Genomic DNA, 19,525 nt, shown 5'->3' with positions numbered 1-19,525 from the left:
TTTTCCCTTTTATCCGAGAGTTCTCAGATGTACTTTTAGGGGAGTCTTCTTAACGTAATTTTGACAGTAAAGTGAAAATAGTTCTTTGGAGGGGCGCCTGGGTGTCACAGCTAAGTGTCAAACTTTGGCTCAGATCATGGTCTCATGGTCCGTGAGTTCAAGCCCCGCGTCGGGCTCTGGGCTGATGGCTCAGAGCCTGGAGCCTGCTTCAGATTCTATGTCTTCCTCTCTCTCTGCCCCTCCCCCACTCATGCTCTGTCTCTTTTTCAAAAATAAATAGACATCAGAATAAATATAAACATAAAATAAATAGTCCATTCGACCTAGCTTTGCATTCTAGTTGTCCCATATACTGATTGTCACCTTTTATTGGTGACTTAATAGTGTCCTCACCTATTTTAGTTTTTAAGTAACATTTGCCTAAGTCTAGTGGTAATAGTAGCTATCTCCATCTCTGTTGTTTTATACCCTTAAGTTAACTCCACTTAGTGATTTTCAAACCTTTTTAATGCAGTGTTACTAACGTTCAATGTTGGTGGTGTTTAAAAATTTTAAATGTAGTATGGTATTTTGAGGGTTAAATGTGCAAAGATATATCAGGTGGTTTTAATTTTTAAAATGTACTGAGGTTTGGTATTTGAGTATTAAATGTGCAAAGACATGTCACAGTTTATTGCTGGATGAGCATTTTCCCTACTGATAATCTTGTGATCCAGGTTTGTTGGTATCTATGTGTCTCTTAGGTCTGGGAATGAAACATGGCCTTTGCCCTTGAGGGGCTTATTCCTAATCAGGCCTACTTTATTGCTCCCCAGTATTCTTCCATTTTTTTCCTAAGTACTTTTCCATACATTTCTTTCTTCTTCCACTTCCTGCTGCTGCATTATTTTCAAAACCCCCATTTTAAACATGTCAAAATAGATAAATGGGATAGAGGTGTACTTTTCCTTAGTGATTTTCGCTTTTTACAAAACAAAATTTAAGCCCTGCCTTGGACTTAAACTTTTAAGTCCATTTACATTCTGGCCCATAATTATTCTTTACCCTTATCTCCTATTGCTGTCCTAAATGAGTTCTTTCTAACTAAATGAGTCCTGAAAAATGCCTGTAGCTCACATTTGGCACTTAGCATATGCTATTCTGTTGTTCATCTTTTGTATCCTATTTCTCCAGCTCTACTTTTTGCAGCAGGAAGGGGTATAGTATCTTTATCTGTCTTTGTATTCCAATGCCAGGCTCAATACCCTGGCCAAAGTAGTAGTTCAGCAGCTTGAAGTAAGCAAAAACAAATATAAATAGTAAAGAGAGCAGCCACAGCAACACTGCCTTGAAAATTCTCTGGGATCAGTGAAACAGCTTACAAATGATAAATGATCTGTTAAGGTAAATATACTTGTAACACTATTTTGTATGTTTAGATCACCTATCAAGAAAATTGTTTCTTTAAATTATTGTTCTAATGGGAATAAATATTAATACCTTACAAAATTTGTAAGCTATCATTCACCTGAAAATCTTATCATAGAAGAGCCTTCAGATAGGACAGCTTTAATGCATTAAGGCCATATTTCTTTAGGAACTGTTGTACATGTGCAGTTACTTAGACGTCAACATGAGTAATATGAGGGAGATGCATGAAACAGAAAATAGCTTTATTTTTTCAAAAGTGCTACAGAAGTAGATGAAACTAAAATTGAAGGAAGGAGAAACAAAGCCAATCAAGCCCTTAAGAGAAATTTAAAATATATTTTATATTAGTATAGTCACTCCAACTTTCTTTGACTACTGCTATGGTATATCTTTTTCCATTCTTTCATTTTGACCTATGTCTTTGTATTTAAAGTGAGTTTCTTAAAAAGCAGAATCAGGCCTATAAATATAGAGAACAAACTGATGGTTGCCAGAGGGAAGGGGATTGTGGGAGGATAGGTAAAATGGATAAAGGGGAGTGGGAGATACGGGCTTTCAGTCATGGAATGAGTAAATCACAGGAATAAGAGGCACAGCATAGAGAACGTAGTAATATTCTAATAGCATTGTATGGTGACAGATAGTAACTATACTTGGGGTGAGCATAGCATAACATGTAGAGAAGTTGAATCACTGTTGTACACCTGAAACTAATGTAACATTGTGTGTCAACTATACTCAAATAGAAAATTAAAAAAAAAAAATTGAGTTTCTAGTAGACAGTATGTAATTCAGTGTTTTTGTAAAATCCAATCTGATGATCTTTTATTTAATGTGTTTAGGTTATTTACATGTAATTATTACTATATACTATTTTGTTCCCCATTTCCTGCCCCTTTTTCAATTATGTGAATATATTTAATATTCTACTTTAAATTCATCTATTGACCTTCTGACTGTATCTCTTTAAATTATGTTTTAGTGGTTGCTTTAGGCCTACTCTTGACAACTAGAAATGTGGCCAGTTTGAATGGAGACATAGGCTGTAAATGTAAAATACACACCAGATTTCAAAGACTTATTACCACAAAAAGAATACACAGTGTCTCATTTAATCAGTTTTTTTTTACTGGTTACATGTTGGATGTTAATATTTAAACATATTGGGTTAATAAAATATACTAGATTGATATTTTAACTTTTAAAATATGGCTACTAGAAAATTTAAAATTACATATGTGGCTCACATTGTATTTCTGTTGAACAGTGCTGCTCTAGGGATGATAATATGTATACTGAGACATTCACAATCTATGTGGAGTTAATATTTTTACCACTTAAAATGAATGTAGAAGCCGGACAACTTCCCCAGTGACCTTTATGTTAAAGTTTTTGTATGATTACATGTATATGGAATGAAAATCCACCAGACAGTAATGTAATTTTTGCTTTCAGTAATCATATATTTTTTTAAAGAACTAAAGAGGAGAAAAGTAGTCTCTTATTTTAGCTGTTGACTATTTTCTTGTTCTTTGTTAATGAAATTTCAAGTTTCTCTCATTTCTCCTCAGCTTGAAGAATTTCCTTTAGTATATGTTTTAAAATAGCCTTGCATTTTTTTTTTTTTTTCTTAACTGAAAACTTTCCACTTTCATTTCTGATAGATTTCTTTATTAGTTATAGAATTCTGGGTTGACAATTCTTTAGCACTAAACATGTCTGGCTTCTTGGATCCCATTGTTTCTGATGAGAAGTTTGCAGTAATTTGAATCATCAATTTCCTCTGTATGCTGTTTCTCTATTTTAAATATATTTTTTTCTTTTACCTTTACTTTTTTGCAGTTGATTATGATTTGTCTGAGCATGTTTATCTTTCTTTTGAATTAATCCTATTCGGTATGTCCTAAAATTTGTGAATTTTGAAATTTGGGAAGGTTTTGGAAATTATTTCTGCAAAAACTTGTTTATGTACCGGTTTCTTTCTCTTATTTTTCTAGAACTCAAATGGCAAAAATAGAACTTTGAATGTTGTCCAGAGGACCCCGAGACTCTTCATTTTCTTTCAGTCTTTCACTTCTCTCTTCTTCAGATTAGATCATTTCTTTCTCACATTTACTGACTCATTCCTTTATATTTCCAGTCTGTTGTTGAAATCTTATTTCAGATACTGTATTTTTCATTTCTAAAATTTCCATTTGTTTCTGTATTTTTTTAAGTTTAATTTTTTTTAATGTTTATTTATGTTTGAGAGAGAGACAGAGCTTGAGCAGGAGAGGGGCAGAGGGAGATGGAATCAGAATCCAAAGCAGGCTCCAGTCTCTGAGCCGTCAGCACAGAGATCATGACCTGAGCTGAAGTTGGAGGCTTAACCGACTGAGCCACCCAGGCGCCCCTGTTTCTCTATTTTTTATAGCTACTGTTTCTCTCCTGAGAACCTCTGTCTTCCATTTATTACTGAAGTGTTAATACTTTTAATATCTAGTGACTTGGATTAAGATCTGTTTTCTTTTCCGACAAAGGTTTAGTGAATTCCAATCCTGCTACTTACAACTGACTTTGTGACCTTAGACAAGTTACTGAATTTCATTGTATATAAGATGGAGATGTCTTTGCAAAATATTGTAAAGGCTAAATGAGATAACTTAGGAAATGTCAGAATGTAATAGCTAGAAATAGTATGGAAAACATACCCAGAAGTCCAGCTCCTGGGGCATTTGAAGCATTTATAATAAAATTACATTAGGAAAGAATCCTAATATTTGGCCACGCCTGATGTGAATGTAAAAGAATGTTGTTTCTTTTTTAATTTTTAAAGTAAGTTTTCATTGTAAGTCATGTATTTCCAGATTAGAATAGTAATGTTTTATAGAAGTAGGATTGTGTAATGCCTTGTTATGTGTGAAATACTCATTTGAGAATACATTGATTATATACCTATGTAACATGAAATGGTATTTATCTGAGATAACTACCTAACAAGTTTAAGAAGTTCAGATAATAGGCAGAGCTGGAGTAAAGAGAGAGTGAATGTCTTGCTTACTACACAAACAATTGCTTTTTTTTTCAATACTTGTTTCACTATAGCAATTTGTACCAATTTAGAAAGTATTAGAGAGTGACAATTCTTGAGGAACCAAAGAGTTCCTCAAGACATTTAGCATCTGTACAAATTAGAGACTAATTTCTGGAGTTGAAGCTATAATGTAAGTAAGGTTGGTAAAATTTTGTTCAAACAGAACAGAGGAGTATTTCAGAAGCAGTGTTTTGAACATTGTCCCTTTTTCCCTGTTGTCATAGATGAAATCCCATTTCCATTCTTCTGCAACAGGCATTCGTATGCAGTCACTTATTGTCATTAATTCCTCTTCTTTAATTCTTAGGATTTGTTTCTTTATTTGCAGGTGTTTCCTGTGCTATATATGTTTTTGGGATGTGGGTTGACCAAGATTGCTGTTTCAGGTCGGGAGTCTTTCTAACATAGGACAAAGATTAAGTTAAAAATATAATTGACAGTGTTTCTGTTTTGGATTAGAAAAAAAGATAAAAAGATACCAGTTCTTCCTCTGCTTCCTGTACTTCCATCCAGGATGCCTTTCTTCTCTTGGCTGTTCTGCTTGTGAGAGGGTATGGTGTTGATCCCAAGGGCTCCTCCTGGGATAGTTCTCTTGGGAAGTTTGATTGTGAAATGAATCTCTTCTTCTTTTTTTTTGTCCTTAATAGGCATAATACTTAATCTTCTGAATGTAAACTCTGCTTTTCCACACTTGTTCCTCTTCTCAAGGATCTATAATAGGCATTGAGGAATTACTGATAAAAAGAAACCAAAAATGTAAGAGCTTTAAGTTTGCCTCTATCACTTGAATTAGTTATATTATTGTGTTTTAGTAGATGGGGATGCAAAAATGGAGAGGAGAATCTTGAAGACAAGTGAAGATTGCAGTCAGCTCCCCTTTCTGTTCCCTCCACCATACCTTAAGCAGCGGTGGAGTTATTAAAGAAAAATTGCATAAATATTGAGTAGGTTTTTTTTAAAGTTTATTTATTTATTTTGAGAGAGAGCATGTGCATGCACAAGCAGGGGAGGGGCATGGGAGAGGAAGAGAGAATCCCAAGCAGGCTCCACACTCTCAGCACAGGGCCCAATGTGGGACTTGATCTTAAGAACCGTGACAGAATTGCATGAATATATATTGAAATTATTGGACGACATAAGAGGATACTGCCCTATAATGTTTCTCATTTGAAGAAATAGTGGAAGCCTTTCATATGATTTATCAAACTCTTTATGGTAATGTATCCATGCACATAGAAAGCACTTGTTTTTTGTTTTTTTTTTTTTAATTTTTTTTAACATTTATTATTGAGAGACAGAGAGACATAGAGCATGAGCAGGTGAGGGGCCAAGAGATGGAGAGACACAGAATCTGAAGCAGGCTCCAGGCTCTGAGCTGTCAGCACAGAGCCCGACGCGGGGCTCGAACCCACAAACTGTGAGATCATGACCTGAGCCAAAGTCGGACACTTAACCGACTGAGCCACCCAGGTGCCCCTTGTTTTTCTTTTTAAAATAAAGTATTGTGGGGTGCCTGGGTGGCTCAGTCAGTTAAGTGTCTGACTCTTGATTTCAGCTCAGGGCATGATTTAATGGTTGTGAGAGTGAGCCCCGTGTCAGGCTCTGTGCTGTGTTTGGAGCCTGCTTAAGATGCTCTCTCTCCCTGTCCCTCTGCCCCTACCTCCCATATGTATGCATGCTCTGTCTCTCAAAAGAAATAAAGTATTGCATCATAGATGTATTCTCATAGAGTGGACACCTGTCACATAAGAGTGTAACCCAACTGGGGAGTGAACTGTAGTGCCTTTCTTACCCCAAACAATGAAAAACTGGTCAGCTCCATACCATTAGTAGGGTATTGGAACTGATCTATGTCTACAACACTGCCCTAGAATTTAGTGGGGTTGTGGGGCGCCAGGGTGGCTCCGTTGGTTAAGCCTTTGACTTCGGCTCAGGTCATGATCTTGTGGTTCATGAGTTCAAGCCTTGCATTGGGCTCTGCTGTCAGCACAGAGCCTGCTTCAGATCCTCTGTCCCTCTCTCTCTACCCCTCCCCTGCTTGCTCTCTCTCTCTCAAAAATAAACATAAAAAAAAAATACTGGAAAAAAAAGAATTTAGTGGGGTTGTAAAATTGTGCCTGTTGCTTTTAATCTCTCTGTCTCCATGGGCTATAGAATACACGATCTTTTAGTGTTACAGAAATGTAGGAACTAGAAATAGAAAATTCAAATACCTCCTCTCAAGCTCATCAGTGGTGATATAACCGTGAGTGGCTTCTGTGTTGGTGATAGTATAGAACCATTGGAAAGACAGACTATGAAGGTGTCAGTGAAGCCATACCTTTGTTAAAAATGTTAACAATTTATGTTCTAGCCCAAAATTGTTTTTTCATGTTAGTCTTTACTTTTAAAACATTTTAAATTTTACTAACATATGTTAAAATTGACCTTTTTTAGGTGTGTAGTTCTGTGACTTTTAATACATGTATTTGTATTACTACCATCAGAGTCAGGATTTAGGATGGTTCCATTACCTCCAAAAAGCTCCCTCATGCTATCTTTGTAGTTAAACCTTTCTCAAACCTTTCTCAAATTGTTATCAGGTGACCACTGATAACAATTCTTTATCATTACAGTTTTTACCTTTTGCGAATATCATATAATAATGCAACTGTGTAGTATGTGACCTTTTGGGACTGGCTTCTTTCAGTATATTGTCTTTAAGATTCATTCAAGTTGTTGAGTGAAGCTCTGGTCCATTCCTTTTTTCTGTTTTTGTTTTTGTTTTTATTTTGGTTGAGTAGTATTCCATTGTATGGCTGAATGCACCATAGTTCGTTTATTTAGATTGTATCTAGTTTATCAGTTCTTTCTTATACTATCTTTGGTTTTGGTATCAGGGTAGTTGGGAAGTATTTATCTTCCATTTTCCGGAGGAGATTGTGTTGAACTGGTATTACTTCTTTAAATGTTTAGTAAAATTCACCAGGGAAATTATCTGGGCCTAGGGATTTCCTGTTTTGGGAGGACTAGATTTAATTTCTTTAAACAGTACTAGGGCTATTCAGTGGTATTCTGCTTAGTTTCGCCAGAGGTTTAAATTTCATTGATTTTTTTCCCCTAAAGAATGGGGTTTGGGTTTCATTGATTTTTCTGTTTTTCTGTTTTCAATTTCATTGATTTCTACTCTATTTCCATCCTTCTGCCTGCTTTGTATACATTTTTATTTAATTTTAGTTTAGTTTTTTAACATAGAAATTTAGGTCATTGATTTGAGACCTTTTCTGACCTTTGATGCAGTCATGCTTTCGCTGCATCTCATGTATTTTAACTATTGATATATTTGGATTTAATTCTACCATTTTATTTTTTTGGTTCCCTCTTTTCTTCTGTAACCTCTTTCTTTGGATTATTTGAACATTTTTTAGTATTCCATCTTAATTGTGTTTTTGCCTATGTATCACTTTTTTAATGATTACTCTGAGGATTGTAATATGTCCATTTATTGTTCACAGTTTCCTTAGAATCAGTATTTTATCATTTCAGGTGAAATACAGAAATCTTATCACCCTGTAGGTCCTTTACCCTTTTCTCTGTATGTTGTAATTGTCTTGTGCTACATTTACATGCATTGGAAATTCTATTAGAAAGTGTTGTGATGTTTGCTTTTAATTGCTAAACATTTTAAAGAATTCAAGAGGAGGATAGTTAGTTATATTTATCCAGATATTTATCACTTCTGTTGCTCTTTTGTCATTTCTCATGTTGTATTTAAGGATGATTTCACTAGATTGAGGATTCTAGGTTTACAGCTCTTTTCTATTTTAAGCACTTCAAGAATATTGTTCCACTTCCTCTGGTCTATGTAGTTTCTTTTCTTTTTCTTTTTTTTAAGATTTTATTATTTATTTATTTTTAATTAAATTTTTTTTTCAACGTTTATTTTATTTTTGGGACAGAGAGAGACAGAGCATGAACGGGGGAGGGGCAGAGAGAGAGGGAGACACAGAATCGGAAACAGGCTCCAGGCTCTGAGCCATCAGCCCAGAGCCCGACGCGGGGCTCGAACTCACGGACTGCGAGATCGTGACCTGGCTGAAGTCGGACGCTTAACCGACTGTGCCACCCAGGCGCCCCTAAGATTTTATTTTTAAGTAATCTCTACACTTGATGTTGGGCTCCAACTTAAAACCTCGAGATGAAGAGTCACATACTCTTCCAACTGAGTCAGCCAACTGGCCCTGGATAAATGTAGTTTATGATGAGATGTCACTAGTTATTCAAATCATTAACCCACCTTCCCCTCATAATTAATTCCTTGTTTTTTCAGTCTGCTTGCAAGATTTTTTTCTTTGTAACTTTTAGCAGTTTGACTGTGATATGTCTAGGCATGATCATTATCCTGTTTGGAGTTTGTGAGACTCTTGAATTTAGAGGTTTATATATCTTTCACCAAATTTGGGAGTTTCTGGCCATTATTTCTCTTCGTCTTCCTTTTTTTGTACTGCACTCATTTTCCTCTGCTCAGACTCTTGATGTGAATGTTAGGGTTTTAGTGTTCTCCCACAGGTCCCTGAAGCACTGATATTTTTTTCAATATTTTTTCTGTTGTTCACATTGGGTACCTTCTTTTGATCTGTCTTCAAGTTCACTGACTTTCTGCTATTGAGTCCAGTATATTTTCTATTTTAGTTATTGCATTTTTCAGTTCTAAAATTTCCATTTGATGGTTCTTTAAGTATTCTTCTTTTTTTTTTTGCTGTGACTTTCCAGTTTTCAATTTGTTTCAAGAATATTTGCTCTTGAGCATTTTTATACCTGCTTTCAAGTCTTTGTCAGATAATTCATCCAGTGCTCTAATATTTGTGTTATCTTAGTGTTGTTTCTGTTGATTCTTTTTTCCCACAGGAGTTTTGAGATTTTTCTGTTCTTTCTGCCAAGTAATTTTGGGTTGTGTTTTGGAGATTTTGAACATTATGATATGAATCTTAGTGTCTTATTTATATTTATTTATTATTATTTTTTTTTTAATTTTTTTTTTCAACGTTTTATTTATTTTTGGGACAGAGAGAGACAGAGCATGAACGGGGGAGGGGCAGAGAGAGAGGGAGACACAGAATCGGAAACAGGCTCCAGGCTCTGAGCCATCAGCCCAGAGCCCGACGCGGGGCCGAACTCACGGACCGCGAGATCGTGACCTGGCTGAAGTCGGACGCCTAACCGACTGCGCCACCCAGGCGCCCCGTCTTAGTGTCTTATTTAAATGATATGGAGAATGCTGAGATTTTTGTTTGGACAGGTAGTTGATTCAGTTGGATTTTAGGCCACAAGCTCCAACCAGCTTTCTTTAGGTTGCAGTTTTAATCTGTTTTGTTTTCAAAAGCTTTGCAGTACTATTTGGATTTTTCCCATATGTGTACTACCCAGTAGCCAATCTGACCTGCATGGGGGTTTATCCTGTATTTTAGTCTTCAGAGCCTCCAGTATGCTACTTAGGGTTAAATCCATAGGTGTGCAGCTTAGGGGTGAGCTAGGAGTTCATAAACAACTTATAACTTGCTAAGTGCTTTCCTCTCTGTTATGTCCATGGTATTTTCTAGGTCCCTGGGACCTCCCCCCCATCCCTTTTCTATCCTCTGGCTAGAAACCCCAATCTTCATTTCATTTGTTCCACTGTGGTGCGTATTTTCTACAGTTGTATCTGGAGCCAAGTGCCAGAAGACAGGAGAAAAACTGAAATTATTCCAGTTTCTTCAGTCAGTGAAGATGGTCCCTTTCCTTAAGAGTTTTAGGCTCCTGCTGGCTCTGCTGTTGCCACTGTTGCAGCTGTCACCGTAAGATTGCTTGGGAATTGGGTTGTGGGGAGTGAAGAACAGAAGAAAGAAGAGATTTTTCCCTTACTCTTTCTAAGCAGTTAGGGGACTCCTTTTCTACTCTTTGGATAGAAATAGAGGGCTTTTTCCTAGAGCTTTTGCTTTCTCCATTGTTACCAACAGCCACTTTCTGGGTTTGAGGCTCCGTTAAGCCCAGGCTGGGGCAAAACTGGATGGGAAAAATTAAAAGCCCACTACCAGTTTGATAATATATCAGATTCTGGGCTCTTCCCCAGTCTACCTGCTATTATTTACTTTCTAAATTTCAATTAGCTGCTCCATTTATTCTGTCTGGGTTTTTATAGTTTCAGTCAGTGAGATTAACAAGGTGGAATGTGCTTACTCCATTTTACTCAGAACCAGAACTTCTCAGTTTACTTATCAATTTTGGAATGTAATGGCTACTTGAATCTCCTTATTTCGGTTAAATATGGTTTGTCAGTTACGTTTTTTTATTTATTTATTATTTTTTTTAGTATATGTGTGATCTTGTGTGTAACAGTGTAACCTCTGTTGAGGAGATGTGTTACATTAAATGTAAAAGGAAATAGGAAATTTAATTTCTCTTTTAGAGCATAGCGTTCATGAACTCTAATTTTCCATAATTATTTAACATTTGAAAAACTGTTTTCCTGTTTTCAGTTTAATCTGTATTTTCTGCCTGAGGATTTCCGGCTTGCCTTTCACTTTGGAGATGTTTTATTCTTTATTCATTGTAACCTTTTAAAAATGCTTTGTTTCAATAATTAAGTTATAGGTCACTGTAAAGCTTAGTATGAGGTGGCATACCTCGTATTAGTTGACTCTTTTGGCTCTCACATGTTGCAGACACTGCACAAGAATTTTAGAGACATTCTGAAGCGTATCTTCACTTCCTAGATTGCTATGTGAAGCTGATTTTGTTATAAGACTGGTAAGTGTAGATGACTTCATCCTTTTTATTTTCAGTTTACTTGCTAAGCAACAAGATACGAGATTATTTGTTCATCAGTGAATAGTGCTTGGAAAACAAGCTTTTTTCTGGATAGAGGCCTAGAACCAAGGAATTGAATATGAGGTTCCTAGAAATTCCTGTTGTTGATCAGCTGCTGACAAGCAACCAAGTCACTAATAATCTTCTCAAAAACTGACCCAGAAAGTATTTCTAGGGACCAATGTGCAGTAGTAGTAACTTAAAGCAGAGCTCGTGGCTTATCTGTTCAGGCTGCTGTAATAAAATATCACAAACTGGGTAGCTTATAAGCAATAGAAATTTATTTCTCATAGTTCTGGTGGCAGGAGGGTTGGGTGAGGGCCCTCTTCCATGTCACAGACTTAACCCTTGCATCCTCATGTGGCAGACGGGGCTTCGGATCTCTCTTAGCCTCATTTATAATACAGGCCCTAATCTCATTCATGAGGGTTCTACTTTTTATGACTTAAGCACTTTTGAAAGTCCCCACTTACTAACATCATCACCTTTAGCAGTTAAGATTTCAGCATATGAATATGAATATGAATTTTAGGGGATGCAAACATTCAGACCATAACAGCATGTAAATGAACCCACTAAAACTAAAATTGATTCAAAGTCTTGCATTTCGTATCCATTTCAGTTTTACTCTTGATAGTTATAAAGTTCAGGTGAAATTGAAGCTATTGGTAGAAATGAAAATTAATTTTGTTGCTGTTTTTGTAAATTTAGATATCATAATTTGTTGGTTCTTTATTGTACTTTCTGGTCAAAAATTTTATTTTTAACTGAAAAAAACGTGATGTTGAAAAAATACATAACTGTTGTGATCACGAATAAAGAGAAATTGGTGTGTTAAAGGAATGAACATTTTGTTTATTAAAGACCTGTTATTTTTTTAAATTTATGATGTTCAGTTAGATAATTCATATACTCGGATAATTGCATTGAAATGTATTATTTTATAAAATTTGAAGAAAAAGATACTTCTATCAGTATGTATGTCCCAACCATTAATCTGAAAAACTTTTTTGGAGGATAAGCCTTCATGATGTGGGTTCAGGCACAGTGGTGTCTTTTATGTTTGCCTGATGGTCATTTCTGTATAGGAAGTCTAACATCGTGAGAACTTCAACTTACCTGTGTATCCTTTCTTTGTTTTGAAAATTAAAATTCTGTCATGTTAAAATTGGTAATTCCAGTTCTGAGTCCTTTAAGGGTGGAAATGCCACAGTGGTACAGAATGGTCAGAGGGTTAGAAAAATATACTTTTAAATCTTTTGGTCTCAGTTGGGAAGCCTTTTTTACAAATGCACATATGTTGCAAGGATTTGGTGTTCATTATGTGCTCCTGTTAAATCTTGTGCTTACCCCCATTACAGCACCTGGGTACTGCATTGTAACTGTTGGTTTCTGTTTTTGTTTTTGTCAGGTGTGTCAGTATGGAAGACCTAATGGTACCTAGAAAATAGGGGCACTGACTAAATATTTATTGAATGAAAAAATAAGTTAAAGACAAGCTGTAGGAAAGTGGGGAGTCTGGTGTAGGCCTATTTGAAAAAAGAGGGGAAAAAAGTGATTACTAGTTAAGTGTACTTAAGATCTGGAGTTGAGGAAGTAATTTAAATTCTAGTAGTTGTTAAATTTCTGTATGTTTTCCTAAATTGTCTTCATAGGTGATATGACCAGTCTATTAGTTGGGGTAGATTTTTTCTAATTCTCCGTTACATTGTTTTCAATTGATTTTTTTCCTGTATGCTGAAATGTGACTTCTTGTGCTTCTCTCACTAAACAAAATGTTATTATTATTTTTGCCTCCATTACCTGTTTGTATCTTCATATGTGAAGACATAGGCTTAACTGTGTCATGCATTCTAAATAAATTATCACATTCAGGGCCCTCTGGAATAAATCATTCTTTATATTTTGTTGTTCTCTTTTATTCTAAACCCAAGATAAATATGGGAACAGCTGGGTGAAAGTGAAGTAAAATAGGACTGATTTTCATAATTCCCTCCGCAGAATCATTTGATGGAAAACTGATTGCATAACTGCTTGACCTGAAGAATTATAAAGGTAAGAGAGCTTGTGAATATTTGTATATATATATATAAAAATATACTTGTATTTTTATATACATGGTTTGCTGGAGTTGCTATATTAAAACTGCTTAGTAGTGTTTTATCTCCTGTAATTATATAAAATAGGAAATATGATACAAAAATCCTAGGATTATTTTTTTAGAGTCCTAAACTTTGTCTTGCTTCAACCTTTTTACTTCTAGATAAATAGGAATTTTGATAAATACTATCAGTATAGAATATAGAACGTATTTATCCTTGTATAAGATCTGTTTGAAAAGCTATTTGACAATTTAAATTTTGTGAACTTTTTACTCTTCACATTCGTTCTATATGTGGATATTTGAAATACAGAAGTTTTTTTTAACAATGAAAATCTGTTCTTAGAGCATATAGGTTTACCAATCTTATATCTTACTGTATACCTAAGATTTTTGGGGTAGGGTGGTGTTCATGTTCTTGTGTTTGTGCCTCTGTGCTATTTGTTGAGTTCTTTTTTGTTAGTCTTGCTGCTAGGCACTTTAAAAGGATTATGTGATTATGTAATTTAGTCCTCATAATGACTGGTTACTACTGTTATCTCCATTTGATAGATGAGGAAACAGGCTTAAAGATGTTAAGGTCACTCAGCTAGTAAGTGGCAGACTAGTTGAAATTTGAACCTAGACAGGTTTCTTTGTAAAACCTGTACTTGAAGGGACATTCCTGTCTCTATACTGAACAGTACTGGTGTTAAACCTCCAGCAACCATCATGTAGGTTAGGGATATTTTAAACAAAAACATGTCAGAATAGCCCATTAGAAGCAAAGAAGGGTACTTACAAAGTCTAATAAAATTATACAGTAGAAATCGGGTAGAAAAAACAAAACTTTGGGAACATTTTGTAAGGGACTTAAAAATCAACAGTGACAGTGCAGGACTGAGTTGATTATGTAGCAGAGAGACTGGAAAGGAAATAATTATTAAGCTGAAGGAGTTCATTGCCTTAACCCTACTCTGAAGTGAATTAGTTGGAGGCACTAGAGCAAATATCTGTGATAGTTTAAGCCAGAATGATAAAATTAATGTAGATAAATCAACAAAATCACAGAGCCTTCAGGGGAGTTTTAAAAGGAACTCAAGGACAACATTGCAGAACCATTGACTCAGATGTGTAATAAGTAACTGTTGTGCGAGAGTACGGGTTGAATATGAATGTAGATAGATAGATGCCTATGCTTAAGAAAGCTTGAAGAGTTCTCTGCAATGAGGGACTGAGCCACATCTGTAAACTTTCTATGGGAAGGGCCAAAACGTAGTTACCTTAGGCTTTGCAGAGTGTATGGTTTCTGTCGTAACTATTCATCTCTGCCATTGTAGTGCAAAAGCAGCCTTGGTCAATATATAAAGGAATGAGCATGGCTATGCTTTAACAAAACTTTATTTACGGAAATACTCAACCAGTTTTTTGACCACTGGTCTACCACCATAATGGATACTATCCCTCCCTAGACATCAATAAAAAATAGCCTTCCTGTGGTTTCTTCAGCTGAAAATAACATTATCAAAGGGAAGATCAAATTTTTGAGTAGATGATTGGAAGGCACTTAATGCCTTTATTTAAGACTGGAAATGGGATGGAAGATCCTGCATTTAATAGTAATGGTTCACATTTAAATGCTTATTACTGCCAGACAATGTCATGAGCACAAGTTTGCCTGACACCAGTGCCCAAGTCATTAATCACTGTAATATACCACTCAGAGTACCTTACTAAATACCCACTCTTTTTTAATTGAATTTTTTGGACAGAGGATTGAATTTGGGGACTGGTTTATCTTGGATAGAGGATTGGAAATAAAGGAGAAAGAAAAATAGAGTATCTGAGAGAGGTTCTGGGAGTCACTGGATTCTCTGAATACCTTAGCCATGTGAATCAGCGTAGTATTTATATTTAGCATCTTCATGAAGATGTCCTTGGCATAAGTATACCCAACACAAGGCAGCTCTTACTTTTTCCCAATATCCCTTTCATTCAGACCTGGCTCCCATTTATCATATCCATGCCCTTCATAATGGCAGGATTGGGTTTGGAAGTGGGGTGGGAAATAGAGTTATAGCCTTTCATATGCCTCATAGCCTTTCATATGCCTTCTTTATTTGTACCCAAAGGATCTGATTGTACTTTTTTTTAATAAAACTTTTTTTAATGTTTATTTATTTTTGAGAGAGAGCGTAAGTGGGGGAGGGGCAGAGAGAGAGGGAGATAGAATCTGAAGCAGGCTGCATGCTTTGAGCTCTCAGCACAGAGTCTGACCTGGGGCTTGAACTCAGGAACTGCAAGATCATGACCTGAGCCAAAATCGGACGCTTAACCAACTGAGCCACCTAGGCACCCCGCCTTTTTTTTTTTCCTTTTTTTTTAATTTTTAGAGAGCGTGCAAATGGGAAAGGGGCAAGGGAGACAGAGAATCTCCCGATGTGGGTTTTGATCCCATGACCCTAGGATCATGACCTGAGCAGAAATCTAGAGTTAGATGCTCAACTGACTGAGCCATCCCCTGCCCCTGATTGTACTCTTTTGACAGAATATTAGTAGACTGGATCAATTTAGTTGTTACTCAGAAATGTTATTTTGTATTTTTTCAGTCTTGTGTTTGCCTTTGTCTTTCACTTCTGTCTAGGGAAAACAAAGAAATGGGCAATTGACATTTTTATTACTCTTCCCTATTTTTCTGTTCTTACTAGCACCAATAATAATGATGATAATAATAATAGCCATTTATTGCATGGCAGTGGAGCTGGGATTTGAATCTAGGTCTAAGTCTTAACTAGGATGTTGATATCTTTAGATACCATGGACTTGCTTGAAGGACAGTAGGGAGGAAGCAAGAAGAGCGAGGTTTGAAGTTGAACTGGAGAGGGAAGAAATTCTGTTTTGTAGTAGATGGAAGGAAACAGGTTTTGGAAGAGAAAGAGGAGGAGGAGAAGGGAAGGATAGGAATTTTAAATGAAGCTAGCCACGGCTAAAATGTTTGGTTTCTATTACCAGGAACCTCTGGTCCCTTACCTGATTCCTTGAAACTGAGGTGCTTCAGTGACTACTACAATAGAAAATACACTGTTAGCATCTCACCTGTAACTTGAAACAATTTTCTATTATAGAGGATGGTAGTTATATCCTAGGGCTGTGCTGTACAGCACAGTAGCCAGTAACCACATTGGATTACTTAAACTTAAATTAATTAAAACCTAAATAAAATGAAAATTTTAATTCCTCAGCTGTACTAGACTCATTTCAAGTGCTTGATTGAACAATTCCCCATTGGGCAGTCCTGTTCTAGAGAACTGAACTCTCTTCTGCACTGCTGTTAACTTAAATGCACTGTAATGGCTGGCCTGGGATTCTCACTTCCATGTATTCCAAAGTTTGTGTGGGAGAATGAGTTTTGAGTTCCTGAAAACTTATTTCTATCAGTGCTTTTTTTTTTTTATTCCATGTCTAAGAGTTGATGGCTTTTATGATAAATTTTTTAAATTAAGTCATTCTTCCTAAACTTTTTATGAACATATTTGGAGTAGTATTTCTAATACATACAGAAGCAATATATAATGAAATAAAAAGGGTAACCTGGAAGATATAATTAAGATCATTATGTTAGGGGGACACCGGGGTGGCTCAGTAGGTTGGGTGTCTGACTTCGGCTCAGGTCATGATCTCACGGTTCTCGTGAGTTTGAGCCTGGTTGAGCTGTCCACTGACAGCTCAGAGCCTGGAGCCTGCTTCAGATTCTGTCTCCCTGTCTCTATGCCCCTCCTCCACTCGCATTCTGTCTCTCTCTCCTTCAAAAATAAATAAACATTAAAAAAATTTTTTTAAAAAGATTATGTTACGGATCTTGGAAAGGTGGAACCTGGAAGAGACATTAAAGATTGAAATTTGTAAATTAAAGTCCTCTGAAAAGTAAACAGAATTAACTTAAAGCCAAGAATGAACAACCATTCTTTGAAATTTATTTGAGATAAACCAAAATTAAGAGAAAATTTGGTTTAATTTATAGATAATTAATTTACCAGACTTAGCCAAACTCGTAAGTAGTCTAGGTAGAATGTGACATGATTAAGAGTCATAAATAGTTATTATCATGAAATTGAGTTATATCTAACTTTTTGGGTAACCACAAGGAGGGATAGTCTTCCCGACCTACAGCTTATCTCTTAGGTTTTTTTATTGACCACAGATTTTACTGGCTTAGGACCATGAGTCTGTATTGTATTCCTATGCTCACTTTACTGGAAATTTAAAGCAAAATAGGTGTTAAAAACTATGGATTCTTAGATTAAAAACTGGAATCTAGGCAGATAGAACAAATAAACATGAACAAGTTAAAAGTTTATAAGTTGTTGAACTAAAACTTGTTGACTTTTATCTAGTGAAATTCTAAAACCCTTATCATTTTGAATGAATAAACTGGTAATGTGGCATAATTATTTTAAGTTATGACAGTAGTTATTTCATAATGTATTAAAGAAGAAGCACATAACTTGTAAGAATTTGGAACACAGTTTTTTAAATTTTTTTTTTTTTCAACGTTTATTTATTTTTGGGACAGAGAGAGACAGAGCATGAATGGGGGAGGGGCAGAGAGAGAGGGAGACACAGAATCGGAAACAGGCTCCAGGCCCTGAGCCATCAGCCCAGAGCCTGACGTGGGGCTCGAACTCACGGACGGCGAGATCGTGACCTGGCTGAAGTCGGACGCTTAACCGACTGCGCCACCCAGGCGCCCCTGGAACACAGTTTTTAAAGCAGATTTCTGACTTGAGGAAGGGCAGTCTGTAACTGATAAACTGTTGCTTATGTACTTCTTTGCATGAGTTAAAATAGAGAAGACAGTATTTACTGTAAAATTTTAATTATAATTTATATATTTAAAAATACAAGCTTAATATTATTAAGGATGGAAATGTGAAAACAGCATAGATTAGACTATCCAATAGGACATAAATTATTTAGCTACATAAAGGAATGGTATATTGCATCTTTTGAGAACTGACTAGAACTTTAAAATATTGTTTTAATTTTCAAATTGACATTTTATCACATTTAATTAACTCTCAACTTGAATATTTTTTATTCTTAGATATTTAAGTATGCCAGGGGAGATGGTATGGTATGAATTTCCTCAAATAAAGATTATACTCAAATATAGATCATACCAGGAGCTCAGTATGCCTGTAAAATCAGTTAAGTTGGGACTTTGTCTAGAACAATGTTTCTCAGGCTTTAACATAGATAATGAATCAGGTGTAAATCTTGATAAAATGCAGATTCTTATTCACTAGGTCTGGAGTGGTGCCTGAGGTATCCTGCTTTTGTAACAAGTTGTCAAGTGATAATGAATTGATGAAGTGATTCTGAATGAATATCAAGTAGAGTAACCTATGACTATCTGAATATTTTTAAAGTAATCTTCTGTCAATTCCACTGTTGTGGTTGCTCAGGTCAGAATACTTTAGAATTATCCTATAGTCTCACTCTCTAACACATACTCGCATTCAGTCTGTCTAAAATTCTGATGGCTGTATTTTGAAAATAGCTGGAATTTGATCACTTGTCATCACCATTGCTACTATTCTGATATAGGCCACTGTCCCTCCCTAGATGACTAGTCTCCTTGCTTTTTCCTTGGCCACCACCTCTGCTTAAAACCTGCTACTGGCCCATGTCACTCAGAAGAAGCCAATGTGTTAACCTCAGCCTTTAAGGTGTTGCATGATCTTATTACCTCTCTGTCCTCATCTGCTACTTTCCCCCTTTTTCATTCTGTTCTAACTACACTTGTCTCCTTGTTTTTCCTTGAACATATCAGACCTGTCCCCCTCCTCCTGCCTTTAGACTTTCATATTTGCTATTCTTTTCTGCCTAGAATGCAGGTCCTCTGGGTATTCACATAATTTTCTTTCTTGCTTCTTTCAGATTGCCAGTTAAAATGTCACATTATCAGAAAAGTTTTCCCTAAATACTTTGTATGAAATAACAGCTTCTCCACTCTCTCACTTATTAACCACACTAAGTGTATATTTATTTTATAATTGTATTATTTTATTTTCCCCAGCATCTCAGCATACTAGATATTTTAGTTTGTTTATTGTTTCTCTCCTACTTGAATGTAA

General features: G+C 35.8%; 1 protein-coding gene across 3 annotated transcripts in view; it reads left to right on the top strand.

Moving 5' to 3' along the window:
- The window catches only part of SCAF11 (SR-related CTD associated factor 11), a 71,600-nt gene that overhangs the window by 6,569 nt on the left and 45,506 nt on the right, over positions 1–19,525 (top strand). For all 3 annotated transcript variants that reach the window (XM_045466600.1, XM_045466601.1, XM_045466602.1), the window contains exon 2: positions 13,310–13,363. The gene's annotated coding sequence lies outside the window, so the exon portion shown is untranslated. The remainder of the gene's footprint in view (positions 1–13,309; positions 13,364–19,525) is intronic.

This window comes from Leopardus geoffroyi, chromosome B4, assembly GCF_018350155.1.
Source record: "Leopardus geoffroyi isolate Oge1 chromosome B4, O.geoffroyi_Oge1_pat1.0, whole genome shotgun sequence".
NCBI lineage: Eukaryota > Metazoa > Chordata > Mammalia > Carnivora > Felidae > Leopardus > Leopardus geoffroyi.
This window is presented reverse-complemented; position numbering and strand designations above follow the sequence as displayed.